Source organism: Pelodiscus sinensis, chromosome 2 (assembly GCF_049634645.1).
Source record: "Pelodiscus sinensis isolate JC-2024 chromosome 2, ASM4963464v1, whole genome shotgun sequence".
NCBI lineage: Eukaryota > Metazoa > Chordata > Testudines > Trionychidae > Pelodiscus > Pelodiscus sinensis.
The window spans coordinates 114,519,428-114,533,586 of NC_134712.1; the positions used below are offsets into that span (position 1 = coordinate 114,519,428).

Consider the following 14,159-nt stretch of genomic DNA (forward strand, 5'->3'; position numbering starts at 1 on the left):
CATTTTGGAAGACATGTTATCTTTATTTTGTACATCAAGAAGAGGGGCTAGGGAAGGGTAAGTGGAAGGAGGTGAGGGAGGAATGGGGCACGAGCCCCCGATGGGGAGGACTGGGCTGGCTCTGTGGGCTTCTGGGGGTGGAAGCTCTCCTGCAGCCCCCCAATCGCCCCTTCTTCCCAGATGGCAGCCTGCGGCAAGTGCAGCCGGGCTGATGGCCGAGTGCTGTGATGTGCCCAGTGTGGGTAGTCCAGGCAATCCAAGCCAGGACTGCTTTGCAAGCGGGGCACCCCTGAGAACTGTCTGTCCGGGGTGGGGGTCGGGACCCTTTAAGCACAGCCCTCGGCTAGCCTGAGAAAGCATCTCCACGCTCTAAGTTATTCTCTGATGCCCTGCCGGCACTGCTTCCGGCCATCCTTAACCCCGGTTCAGGGTCCACTTAATGTGGACATGCTAGTTCTAATTAGCAAAACGCTAATTCGAACTAGTTTTTTAGTCTGGGTCCGTTAGTTCGAATTACCTTAGTTCGAATTAACTAATTCGAACTAAGTTAGTTCGAATTAACGTTGTAGTGTAGACATACCCTTAGAGAATTTAGTGTTTCACAATTTCAGCTTGTACAGCAGTAATTTGGAGAAGAAGAAAATCATCTTCTCCTGTCAGAAAAAAATCATCTACAAATGAAAAAGTGATTTTGAGGCCATTCTGATGTGGAAAGACCAGCCTGCTATGCAGATATCTCCATGCTGTGCGCCTTCAAATCTGATTACAAATTTAAAGTAACAGGAATACATGAGATCTACTTTAATCAGAAAACTGCAGTAGCAAGTAAAACATTTTTCTTTTCCAATCTATTCTGGTGAATTAATGAACACAGTCGAGTCTGTGAGTGTGACACAAAGAACCATTAGTGCCAAATGGCAGAAAGATCACTCTTGTGTTAACAGAAACTTCTAACAGGCTTGACAAACTGACTACACACAGCTCATTGCTTTTGTGGTAGTTAACCATAAATGATGTCATGTGAGTTCTTAAATGAAAGTCAGAATCATGATCATCATTAGCTTCAGGGGGTAGCCGAGTTAGTCTGTACGGGATAAACTTAAAAAACAACAAAAGGTCTGGTAGCACTTTCTAGACTAACAAAACATGTAGATGGTACCATGAGCTTTCGTGGGCACAGCCCATTTCTTCAGATGACCGGAGTTATGTGTGTCTTAAACTCATAATTCCAGTCATCTGAAGAAGTGGGCTGTGCCCACAAAAGCTCATGATACCATCTCATGATCTGTTAGTCTAGAAAGTGCTACCAGACCTTTTGTTGTTTTTTAAGTTTATTAATATAATTGGGAAACGTATGTATAGGTGCTATTTTAAAAGTATAATGAAAATATGTTGCTAATGTCTGAATCAAGGCAGGACTGCTGCAAAAGTTTCTGCCAAAGAATGTATATGTAACTGTTTATTTTGGCTTACATGTACATTAAGCATTGTAAGCCAACCTGGAGCACTATTTACATATGAGTCAATGAACAACAGGAAATCAACGGGGAGATAGCATACTGGAGACAGAACCCCACGAGGTTGTCCTGTGTCTGGGGCCAGCCAATGAACTTTCGGAAATATGAGGGGAAGACGCTTTTTTATTTTGCAACTGAGGAAATAAATGAACAGCATGTTCACATTCATGAAAACAGGATCTCAGTCAGGTGAGGCTGAAACACCATAAAAGACATTTGGGGTGAGATAAATTAATTTAGACAGAAGATTAGCCTGTTAAGTTAAATTGACTCTCTGGAAAACATGTTATGATTTTGTTTTATATGTAACCTCTCTTTTCATTATCCTGACTATTTCTCTAATCCCTGTCTTTGATAATAAGTTTGATTGTTTTGACTGTAAATATAATGCACTGCTGTTGTGTTATACAAGAAGCTGATCCTAAATTGAATCACCCAAGCTGGTGCGTACACTGTCTCTTTGGGAACAATTGACCTGGTATTCTTGTGAGTATTTGGTGAATAAGGGGTTGAACACTTCAAAAGGTCTCTGGAACTGGCGTGCAGCTATTATTAAACTGCAAGGCAAAGTCAGGGGTAGCATAGCCCAAAGGCCAGTCCTAGGCCAAATGGCATGTCAGGTGAGGCGTGTATGCTCCTCACACCATTTGTTAAACTTTTATTACTTTATTTCTACTGCATTTGGAGCACATTTCACAACTTTGATGCATGATGTATCACTGTCATGTAAGATGCTAAATTTGCATCTGTAAATCTGTATTTATTCATGCCAAATATAAGCAAATACAGAATACGTGAAACATGTTGCATCAAACATTCTACTTTCCCTTTTGGCATTTACAATAAAAATAACATGCTGAGCCTGGCACCCTAAACTGTTGCCTGGGTCACCTGCCCCTAAATTCAGCTCTGCATAGTCCTGTGCAGAGTGTTTGGGTAGCTAACAGATATGGGGTGTCAGGGAGCTGACACCCAGTTAAGCACCAGCAAGTGTCTCTCTCCCTGGAGGCAAGGGGAAACGAGGTGACTCACAATCCTGGACACACCAGGAACTGTCACAATACAATGGAAATATTTTGATAGAAAATTAACAAAAAAGAATTTGCCAGATCCCTACAGTTACATCAGAATTCAGGATTTCCATTAACTACCATGCAGTGCTTTTTTAAACATCGGTTTGCTTTGCAGAAAGTGAGTGAGAACACTGACAAGATTTAGAACATGAGCTTCTTTTCAGGGAATTGTTTCAATGAGGAAACGAAAAGGGTGATTTTATAAAACTAAGCAAAAACTCAACATGTTGCCAAAATTAAGTACTTTGATTGGGGTTTAAAGCAAACAATGGATACAATTTGCTGTTAGAAATTAATCCCTTTGGATATGTTCTACAATGAGGAGAATACAGTGTAGCTGGGAAAAATTGCCTAGATGGTCCCACAAACAGACATTGCTAATAAAGAATCATCGACACTGATTGAATGCCATGTCTTTGAAGTGTGGAAGCTTCATTTGGGATGATGAATCCTAAATGTTTTAACAAAGTTACATACTAGATAAATCTTGATACAGGAGAGCTACCACAGCACAGGTGATTCATTCTCATTCTTTCTATGCCATATAGTTAGGACATTGCTGATGTATCTATCTATTTGGAGTGCTAGCTTCATTAGAAGGGGAGCAATTTTGCCGGCCTCACTTTACAAAGCAAACTCTCTGATTTCAACAGGGTCACTCTTATGTCAGTACACCACACATTCTGTGTCTCAGTGCAGCTCTCTGCTCCTTCTTTTCCTTTCAACACAAGGCTGTGCCAACGAAGCACTGTTATCAAGCTGAATGGAACTACTTGTACAGTAAGATACCACCCTCATTCAGGCTTGGGGTGGGAGCATTAAAAGGACAAAGTAATAAAATCTAGGGGAGCCAGAGATACTATGATCCCTGAACACTAAATGCATGTGCTTTACTCTCACTGCCTAGAGATTATGCCTCACAGAAGGCTTGATTCTAGTTTCATATCAGTGCAACGTATAACAGGCCCATATGCAGGAATTTCCGTGGGGTGTGTGTGCTTTTTTTTTTTTTTTGGTAAATGTGGACCACAAGGGTGTGAATGCATCCCCCATTGTCCCCCAAGTAAGTGGGGAAAATCAGCCCCAGCCTTCCCCCAGCTGGCGAGAACATGGGGGAAGGAGGCTCTGGCAGCATGCTGCTCCTTTCTTCCACTGGCCGACAGGTACATGCTTACCTGGGGGACCATAGAGGGTGCTTTTTCACCCTTTGCACCCCCCTGCATACAGGCCTGCATTTGATATTTATGGTGTCCATACTTCTTTACAGTGGTGGAAGAGATGGGGCCCCTCATGTGGAGAAATATCAGCTTGTGTTGCAGCTGGTTCATCCTTCAAAAGGCAGAAGTGCTGTCCCTTGCAGTCCTAAGGGCTGAATTATAAGAGTAGCTTTCTGTGTAACAAAGAAAGATATTCTGAGCAGCAGCACTATATTAGTAGGATAAAAAAAAAGGAGATGTGTTACTCAAGGAATAGTCAAAGGTTTTAGTTTAAATCCAGACAAAAGACATGAATAAAGTATAGTGTTTAGAGAAACTGGAAGAACTTAGCCCTAGGCATTCTTCTGAATAGGCAGCTAACATGTGTCCTTTGCAATCCACATTTACATTCTACAAGTTTGTTACATTTGGCCAGCGATGCTGGGGGAGAAATACTTTAAATATACTCACTTTGGAATTCAAGAGGTTACACCTAGAGCAGCGCCTTGAGCACTTTGCAGCTATTTGACATCTTGGTCTTGCTATTTCTGCTGCAGAGATACTGGCCTGAAAATAAAGCTTCTATTGTGTGTGGTTAGGAGGCAGCATTAGGAGTAGGAGAACTGGTCCCACAGATACTAATGTTGCAGAAGAGTCAAACCAGGAAAACACCTTCCTTAGAGAATATCCTGGTTTTTGCTTTTCTCAAGAGTGAATGAGATGTTCTGTTTGGGATGAAGCCCATGGTAGATCAACTCTACGCATGTTTTGTTTTTGAAGATAAACCAAAATATATTTGTTGGAAAAGGGGAAGGTTTTCAATCCAAATTGTTTGGCATTCTGGACATTGGCAGGATAACAATCTCTCAGAAATGAAAAAAGCAACCCGCCCATCTTATCTCCATTTCAGTTATGTAAATTACAGCATGGATGTTTCCAATTAGGTCATAAGGGTAGGCTGACATGTAGGTTGGATATTCACGATGAGCACAATGTTGTAATAACCATCTTTAGCAAGCTGACTGTTTTACTGAACTATCCCTCCCGGATAGCAGGTGCATGGGTTCTGCTGATTCACTGGGAACAGGATATAAGGAAAATAGGAGTGGCTTTCTGGAGAAAGGAGATCTAGGATATGAGTGAGCAATCCTTGGAGACTCCTAGAAGCAGCCAAGTCAGAGCAGAAAATCTAGAGTAGATTTTTGTCTTGTTTTATTTTGAGTTCCTTTTGTGAAACCAAACCCAAGCAAGGAGGTGAATTTTTTAACTCTGTGCCATAAGTGCATTTTGTTTTAGAACAGGTTGAAAAAAGTCACTTGCTCACTGTGTCTTATAAATTTTGCTAGAAAAAACAGACTAAAAATATCCCTCCATGCATTTTTTCACATTGTTAATCATTTCTCTCTGCATAGGATACATTAGCATTAATATTCTGCTGCTACAAAAAGAAATCAATGGATTTGATTAATTTTTACCATCTTCCATAAAGTTTTAGTTCCATCACACATTACGTGTTCTAATGGCCAAGCAAAGATTGAAACTAGAGGATACATCCTGGCTACCGTCTTAAAGTTTTATGTCAGTATAATGCCTGCAACTTTATCCTATTTGTCACATCAACTAGGGGGTTGGAAAAAATTAGTATTTTACTTTGGCCCTATGTAACTAGATGACATCCATTTATAGTTCAGAAGTGTTTAATGATACTTTGGTTTGTTCTGAAAGATTGCCCAATGCACTCACAGAACAGAACTGGGAATTTACCTTGTAAAAATGTTGTGTTCATGTAAATAAACTGAAATTCAAAGGAAAATCTTGAGTGTATAGATGTAATCAGAATCATGCTGATTTAAGACACAAGATAAAACTTCACTCCCTATGGGTACGTCTACACAGCAGCATTATTTCGGAATAACATAGTGCGTGTCTACATTACAAACCTTTATTTCGAAATACTGTCGAGCTGGAGGACTTCTTACTCCGATTCCTGTAACCTTCATTTTATGAGGAGTAAGGGAAGTAGAATAAAGAGAGTTCTTCTTTCAACTTCCTGCTGAGTAGACAGTGCCAAAAGCTGAATTAAGCTATTTCAACTTCAGCTACGCAATTGACGTAGCTGAAGTTGTGTAGCTTAATTCAACTTTAGCCCTGGTGTGTAGATGTACCTATGAGATCATATTCCACAATAACTGACCGGAAGGACTTTACTTTTTTAGAAACAAAAAGGCATTAGGCATTCTTCCCACTCTATTTGGCATCCATACTGATTATTTTTCAAGGTGATGAAATGAAAAGCAAGGGTTACATGTCATTGTGGACTAGGACTGATGTGTCTATTATATCATTGGATTCCGCTGCCTGCCCACCTCAGAAAAACAGATTATGGTCCACCCAATATTGGTCAATATTGGAAGATTTGCTCTAGAGCATAGAGGGTTCTGATCTATGAAGAAAAAGGTCTCTCTTCTAATACTAACTAATGGCATTCTGCATCCCCACCGTCCTTATGAAAGAGACAATTTCATACTGTTTCAAGAAATAATGAAGAAACTATCAGTTGTGATTTACATACAAGTAAAGAACATTATCTAAAAATAGATCATAGGAAATGACTTACAGCTCTTTTTCTCCGTTGAAAATATCCTAAGCAAAAGGAAAATATAAGTTCTACATTTGTCTTTACTTTGGTGAGACTTTATCAAAGTTAGGGTATGTACTTTTTCTATTAGCATTTCTATAAGATCTTGACAAACAGAAAAGGTTGTGTTGTTTTTAACTGAAGGATTTATATAATAGTTTTTGCAGTACTTGACACTCTACAGAGTAACATCACATTTCCTACTCTAAAAAATCATGTCTATATTCTGCACTGATGTGTACTCTGTGCCACCACACTGACATCCTTGGGATCATATGCATACATTGTGTGTGAAAGGACACTGTACCTAAATATTGGATGCAAATAAAATCAAAATTATTTTAATTTGTGATGTTTGGAGTAATAACTAGCAGAGATTAGAAGTTAATTAGAAAGATACTCAGGACCAAACTTGGCTTTTGTTAAAGTTTTTACACTATCTAATATTACTATAAATGGAGTGTCATGTTTGCAACCCAAGCATTGGAGAATTGTGATGGTGCAAAAGAACCAGAAAGGAAAGTGACATGGCTGTTAAAAAACAAAAATGAAACTGACTAAATTTATTACTGGCCCATCTGAGAGAACAGAAAGAAAAGGAAATAGCATATAGGGTGAAAATGCATTTTTTTAAATTCTTAAAGCTTTGGAAATCTAAGGGAGCGTAGAACAGGTAAGGCTATTTTGGTTTTGTACATGAAGTAACTCAAAATCATCAGCAGAAAAGCGAAAACTGGAACACTGTATAAAGTAGAGAGCTCTGTTGAGCTCCGATCATATTAGAAGAACTCCACCCAAGCTTCTTTCACATGATACTAAAGTGACAGTACAGTCAACAAATGAAAAACAAGATAAAGGCATTACATCATCAGAACAAACTGTCACTGGCTGATCAGTAATCCTGAAAGCAGGATGCTATTGCTTAGCAACTGCTCAGTGTTGGTTAACCCTTCAGTGGCTCAAATGGGTGGAGCTGTTAATCCGTAACTTAAAAGAAACAATGAGTAGTCCTGTAGAATCTTAGAGACTAACAAAAATATATATAGTATCATGAGCTTTCTTGGGCAAAACCCACTTCCTCAGATGAGCAGATTGGAGAGAAAAGTGTGTTTTGCCTTTTTCGAAAGAATCTTTCGAAAAAGCCTCTTTTGAAAGAGAGCGTCTAGACTGCAACCACTTTTTTAAAAAAAGTGAGCCGCTTTTTCGAAAGAGAGCACCACTAGGCAGTTTGGATGCTCTCATTCAAAAAAAGCCCTGTTTGCATTCAATAACGCCTTTTTTTGAAAGAGCACTTTCAAAAAAAGATGTTCTTCCTCATAAAATGAGATTTACCATGGTCGGAAAAACTGCTGTGCTCCTTCAATTTAATGTCGAAAGAACTCAGCGGCAGTCTAAACACAGGGGAAGTTATTTTGAAAAAAGGCCACTTTTTTCGAAAACACCCTGTAGTCTAGACACACTTTAAGGTATTACAAGACTACTCATTATTTCCTTCAGTGGCCTACACTGCTGTCTACACTGGCCGCTTGAATTTCCGCAAAAGCACTGACGATCTCATGTAAGATTGTCAGTGTTTTTGCGGAAATACTATGCTGCTCCTGTTCGGGCAAAAGTCTTTTTCTGAAAAACTTTTGTGCAAAAGGGCCAGCGTAGACAGCAGAGATTTGTTTTCTGCAAAAAAGCCCCGATCGCGAAAACGATGACGAGGGCTTTTTTGCGGAAAAGCGCGTCTAGATTGGCCACGGACGCTTTTCCGCAAAAAGTGCTTTTGCAGAAAAGCATCCTGCCAATCTAGACGGGCTTTTCCGAAAATGCTTTTAACAGAAAACTTTTCCGTTAAAAACATTTCCAGAAAATCATGCCAGTCTAGATGTAGCCACAGGGCATCCCTGCTATAAGTTGCCCTGGTATATAACCGTTCCACACTAAAGCCGTTGACGCTTGTAGGAACTAATGTGTTGTAAGTCCTCCCATTCCCTACTCTTAAGTCACACAACCCCTCTACCCCCATCCCCAATTTGCCCAAATGGAAGTCAGCCTCAGGAAAAAAATTCCCTGTTTTAAATTGTTTTGCTGTAAGTCCAAGTTTTTTGGAACATATCTTGGACTTATAGCAAGGACAGTCTGTATCATAAGTTTACATATACGTAACATCTATTTTTAAAAGCGATTTTAAAGATTTGAGAATCTTGGGCCAACCCAAGATAAAAACATTTAAACTACAATAAAACAAATAAAAGATAATTCTTCTTCCTCCCTGCAAAAAATGCACTTTTCTCAGGACTGAAGGTCCTGTTTCATTTCTGCTATCAGATAAAAGCAACAGTCTGCTTCTTTAATTAATCTACTTCTGATGAGCAATATCTGTCACTACACATAATGGGCCAATTTTGTCTTTGTTATATTTGTAACAAATTGGACTGGTTGAGGTCACCCCATGAGAAAAGCAGAATGTTACCTAATTGCTGTTTTATTTGTTGACAGTTTATTCTTCTACTGAATGTTCTCTCTGCTAGTAACACTTTCACTTGACCTTTGGCTTTCTCCGTTTCTCCGGTTTTTTTTATTTTGGCATAATTAGATGACTGTGATGCAGTTTCAACTGCATGCTCTAGTGCAATACTTCTTCCTCTGTCCAGTTTAGCCAGTTTTGTTTACTATTTGTAATATCTCTTATTTTACTTAGCTGTCTATTGCACCTGAGCAGTTTTCCATGTGCTTTTTGCTTCATAGTACTCAGTTGCCAACCATCTTACGTAAATGGTCACCTATGGCCAGGTTTACAAAAGTATTTAGGCACCTAAAGATGCAGTTAGACACCTATTGAGATTTACAAAAGAACCTTAGAATTCACTTTTGTAAATCTGCCCCTCCCCCCCCCCGAATATATAACTTTGGAATCACTTTTGTACATCTGTTCATAATGGAGCTTTTGGTTTGATCTGTTTCCTTTATTTTATCTTTAACTTCTAATGAGATCCCATCTTTAACCGCAGGTGTTGTTTTGAACAGTATATTTTGGATAGGAGCAGTTGTTTACTCTTATATGAGAATGTTTATATTCTAAACCGCTGAAATATTGTATTTCTTCTAGTTTCAAATACCGTGCTCAGCACTGTACTATCTGACAATCTCTACCTAGATTTATTGCGTCTCTGCATTTTAAATGAGTCCCTGGGCTCTTACTACTTTTAAAATGCAGAGGCGTAGCAATCAGCGCGAGCTGGGACTGCTTGGCAGTTGCTTGGTGGCAACAGCCCCTGTCCGTGGCAGGGCCTAGCTCCCCACTAGGGTTGCCAGGTGTCTGGTATTCACCTGGCATCCAGTATTTTTGCCTCCTGTCCAATAAAAAGAAAATCAGAGAATACCGGACACCTGAGATGTCTGGTATTTTCTGAATTTTTCCCCAGCCAGGATGCGAAAATGCCGGGCACCTGGCAACCCTACAAACACTCAGCGCCCGGCCTCCCCACCCCGAACTCCCTCTGGCCCCCAACACCCCCAGTCCCTCTTCTGACTCCAGTCCCCATGCTTACCTGCTTCCCCAAGGCTGCTGGCACAAACTGGTTGCCAGCCAAAAGACCTAGGGGAAGCAATGCTTTCCCCTGGGTCTTAGTGCTCAACCGCTCCCCTGTTCCTATCCTTGCACTTACTCTTAAAGGGGACATGCTGTCAACTTTGGTCTCCCCACCTCCTTTTTTTCCCCTTCAACAGATTTTTTTCTCAGTATTTTTTTTGCGGGGGGGGGGGGGAAGGTGTTCGGTATTTTTCAACCATCTGGCAATTCTACTCCCCACTGGGACCCCTGCGGACAGGGGCGGCTTTGCAGCAGCATCCCTTATTCCCCCTACTGCCTCTGATAGAGGCAGTGGGGGGGAGCAGGTGGCACCCCAGAGAAAGTGCTGGGTGATCCTGCTTTTAAGCTGTCCCCCCCCCCCAGCATTGGCTCCTATCCCCCCTTTGTTGCCTCTCATAGAGGCAGCAAGGGGAGGGGGCGCCACAGAGAGCACAGGGCTCTTGCACATTTCAAAAGCAGAAGCGCCCGCAGTGGGAATGGCGCAAGCGGGGACTGAAGCTGTCCCTGCTCATGGCGTTTCCTGCTTTGCCTCTGCCTTCCCTGCCCCCCTGCAGAGATGGTGCTGGGGGGAACTGACTTGATTCCTCCAGCACTGGCTCCTGCTCCTCCCCTTTGCTGCCTCCCTTTGAGAGAGGCAGTAGGGCGGGGAGGGGAAGCGACTATTTGAGTTGACTATCCAATAAGCCAGGGGTTCCCAAATTTTTTGACACGGGGACCAGAAAATCCATTCACGAGCTTTTGGAGGACTGGTAACAATCATTTGCATATTTGCATATTCATTAAGCAAATGATGAATATTCAAATAAATTGTTTCTGGTCTTCCCAAAGCCCCAGTGCCAGCTTTAGCAAAGCTTTTGATACGGTCACCCACAATATTCTTGCCAGCAAGTTAAGGGAATATGGATTGGATGAGTGGACTGTAAGATGCATAGAAAGCTGGCTAGACCAGGGTTCCCTAAACTTTTTACTTTAGTTGGAACCCGGTTTTTTTCAGTACTCTTTTTTGCAGCCCAAAAATATAAATGCATATACAAAAAAATAATAAAAATGAATAAATTTTCATTGTTTCACCCAGCTGCATCCTCCACCCAGCCCAGGCCAGGGTTTGGGGGACCTGGTGCCGCATGGGCACTCCAGGAGCCCAGAAAATCCGGCTGCATCCTTTGCCTAGCCCGGGCCAGAGCTTGGGGGACCTGGCGCCACATGGGCACTCTGGGAGGGGGGAGCAGGAGCAGATTGGGGGTAGGGTATCTGGCAGGACAGAGGGTGCAAGGAGGGGACTTGGGTAGGAGTTGGACCTCCCTGGTCTGGCATCTTCTGGACCTGACTGGTCCCAGATGAGGAATTTTTTGGACTGGGGAGGTCATTTCAGGGATCCTGGTTCCCCCTCTTCCCACTAGGCTTCTTTGCACCTTGTTCCCCCGCAACCCAACTGAGCTGCCCACCCCTACTGGTTCCCTGCACCTCCCCCAAAACCATTCCCCACAATCCAAGGGAGTGCAGCACCAGTTCCCTGCAGCCCCTCGCAGCCCAGCTGAGCTGCCCGTCTGTTCCCTATGCCTTCCCCATCCACCTCAGCCCAGTTGAGCCCCTCACTGGTACCCTGCATGCCTCCCCCACAGCACAGCTGAGCCCTGTTTCCCTGCACCTCCCCCCAAGCCCTGCAGAACTGCTGAGCCTATCTCAGATTTCCTGCCCCTCCCTCCTCTTGAGTCAAGTCCCGGTTCCTGGCACCTCCTTCCTCCTGCAGCCAAACTGAGCTCTGAGCTCTGCACCTTCACCCCCACCACAGCCCAGCTCAGCCCTGCACCTCTTCACTCTGCAACCCAGCTGAGCTCCGTTTCCCTGCACCTCCCCCCAAACCATGCAGACATGCTGAGCCCAGCGCTGATTCCCTGCACTTCCTACCCTCCCCTTGAGTCGAGTTCCCGGCACCTCCCTCCCCCTGCAGCCCAGGTGAGCCCAGTGCCCTGCACCTCCCCCCAACCCCTCTGCAGTCCAGCCTGGTGCCGCCCTAGTGTGGCGCCCGGTGGCAACTGCCTCCGCCCCCACTACGCCTCTGCCAGGAGCCCGGAACATCCGGCTGCATCCTCCGCCCAGCCCGGCCCAGGGCTTGGGGAACCCGGCACCGCACAGGCACTCCGGGAGCCTGGATCACCCCGGCAGCCATGCTGAGGCCTGGTATTTTTTTCCCGCAGACTGGTACCAGGCCACGGCCCATAGTTTGGGAAACACTGCAATAAGCATTTGCTTATCGGATAGACAACTAGTCACTTACATCCCTAGTCCTGGCAACATCTGCTAGGAAACTCTGGCTGTGCCGGCAGCAGTGGGGCTGGTAGCAGCTGGGAGCCCAGGGCTAGGCCAGTGGCCAGCAAATCCCAGATGTGAGGACTGTAGGGGGGCTTGTGGGCCAGCATCTGGGAATCCCCAGGCCAGGCCGGCTGCTGGGAGGCTCTGGACTGGGTTGGTGGCAGAGAGGCTGGACTAGGACTGGGAAGCACCAGCCAGGCCAAAGGCAGAGGGTCCAATTTGCAGAGGGGCCAGCAGAGGCTGGGAAGCTGCAGGCAGGAGCCCTAGCCAGGATGGGAAAGTTGCAGCCCTAGTGGCAGGGGAGCCAGTGGCCAGAAGCCCTGCAGGACCCAGAGCTGAGCCCAATGGCCAGGACTGGTGGCTGGGAGTGGGCCAAGGTCTTGGAGGGGAGCCTGGGAATGGGACTAGTGGCCAGCATGGGTTCACTGACCTTCTCTGATCTGGCAAACTCCCTGGTGCATGACCACTCAGGTCCCATAGATGCCGGGCCAGGTAATTCCAACCTACAAATCTGTTTCTCTAATTTTGCTATGGCTGAGTCAAAATTAAATAATTGATGAAGATCTCTTTTTCCTGGGAAATTTAGACAAGTCAATGTTCATCAGGTTAATGATAAAGGCTGTGCATTTTTAACTATTCTGTTGTTTTAATCCATATGAGTCCCAATCAGTACAAATTGACTGGGGCCACAGTTTGTACAATCCTGCAGTTTGATTTTCTAGCAATAACCCCTGTACCTGTACAATGTTCCATTAAAATTAAAATGATGATTCGTCTGTATATATAATGTTTAAGACTTGTGTTGTCTATAGCTTTGATCTCAATAATAACCTGTAATCTTCATTATTTACCACTCCTCCAATCTTTCTATCATCTGCACATGTTATCACTAATTCTTTTGTAATTGTCTTCTAGATCACTCAGTGCATAAAGCTAAGAACCCATCCCTATGGGACCCTACCAGAAGTACGTCTGCTTGGTAATGATTCCATTTTTACAATTACATTTTGAGACCTTGATTAATTAGGTACTTTGTAATCCATATAATGTGTGCCCCGTTGAATTTTACTTGGGATGCTTCTGTAATTGCTAACCAAGAAAAGCATTCCATAAAATGAACCCATACTCTTCTAATCAGAACTATAACTTGGACCAAAGTGTGATTTCAGTGGGAGTGAACAACAGAATTTAGCAGGATTGTATTGCTTCTACTGACTAGAAAACTGAGGTTTTAAATTAGAAAATCTGTAAAACAACATGTTACTTTTTTGGGTAACATTTTCAGAAGAATAATCATATGGGAAAAAAAAAGTTTAATTTTGTGTTGAGGATAAACGTGTTGTGCTTCCTGAGATACAGGATTGGTCTCCATCCTCCTGGTTTTTTGACTGTTAGGAAATAGTTTGAGTTAGAACCCTCTTCCCCGATATTCTGTGGGAACAGGTTCTATTGCCACTAGGGTGAATAACTTTTGCACCTCTGTTTGTAATAGGGACTCGTGAGATGGGTCCCTGAAGAGGGACACAGTAGGGGGCATGGATGTGAAGGGGACTGTGTAACCTGATTTGGTAATTTCCAGGACCCATTTGTCTATAGTGATTTGAGCCCACTGTTGGTAGAAAGGTCTCCGGCGGTGATGGAAGGTGGCATTGGAATGCACTGGAACTATGCGGTGGTCGCTCAGACCCCCGAGCAAGACTTCAAATTTGTTGTTTGTGTGAGGTCGATTGAGTGATGGAGGACTGATTTTGCCACATCCTCCCCATTAGGCCTGTTGTCATGTGGTCTCTGGTGGATATTAATGAAATTCATGAAACATTTAAACCAACCAGCCTTATACAACAC

The 14,159-nt window shown here is 43.3% G+C and overlaps 1 long non-coding RNA gene across 2 annotated transcripts in view; it reads left to right on the top strand.

Moving 5' to 3' along the window:
- Positions 1–1,566: 1,566 nt before the first annotated feature.
- Positions 1,567–14,159, top strand: part of LOC112543997 (uncharacterized) — a 32,160-nt gene continuing 19,567 nt past the window's right edge. The window contains exons 1-2 of one of the 2 annotated variants that reach the window (XR_003087296.2): positions 1,567–1,706; positions 13,230–13,293. This is a non-coding gene — a long non-coding RNA (uncharacterized LOC112543997). Of the gene's footprint in view, positions 1,739–13,229; positions 13,294–14,159 lie in introns of both variants that reach the window. The other variant, XR_012901000.1, reaches the window with a different exon arrangement.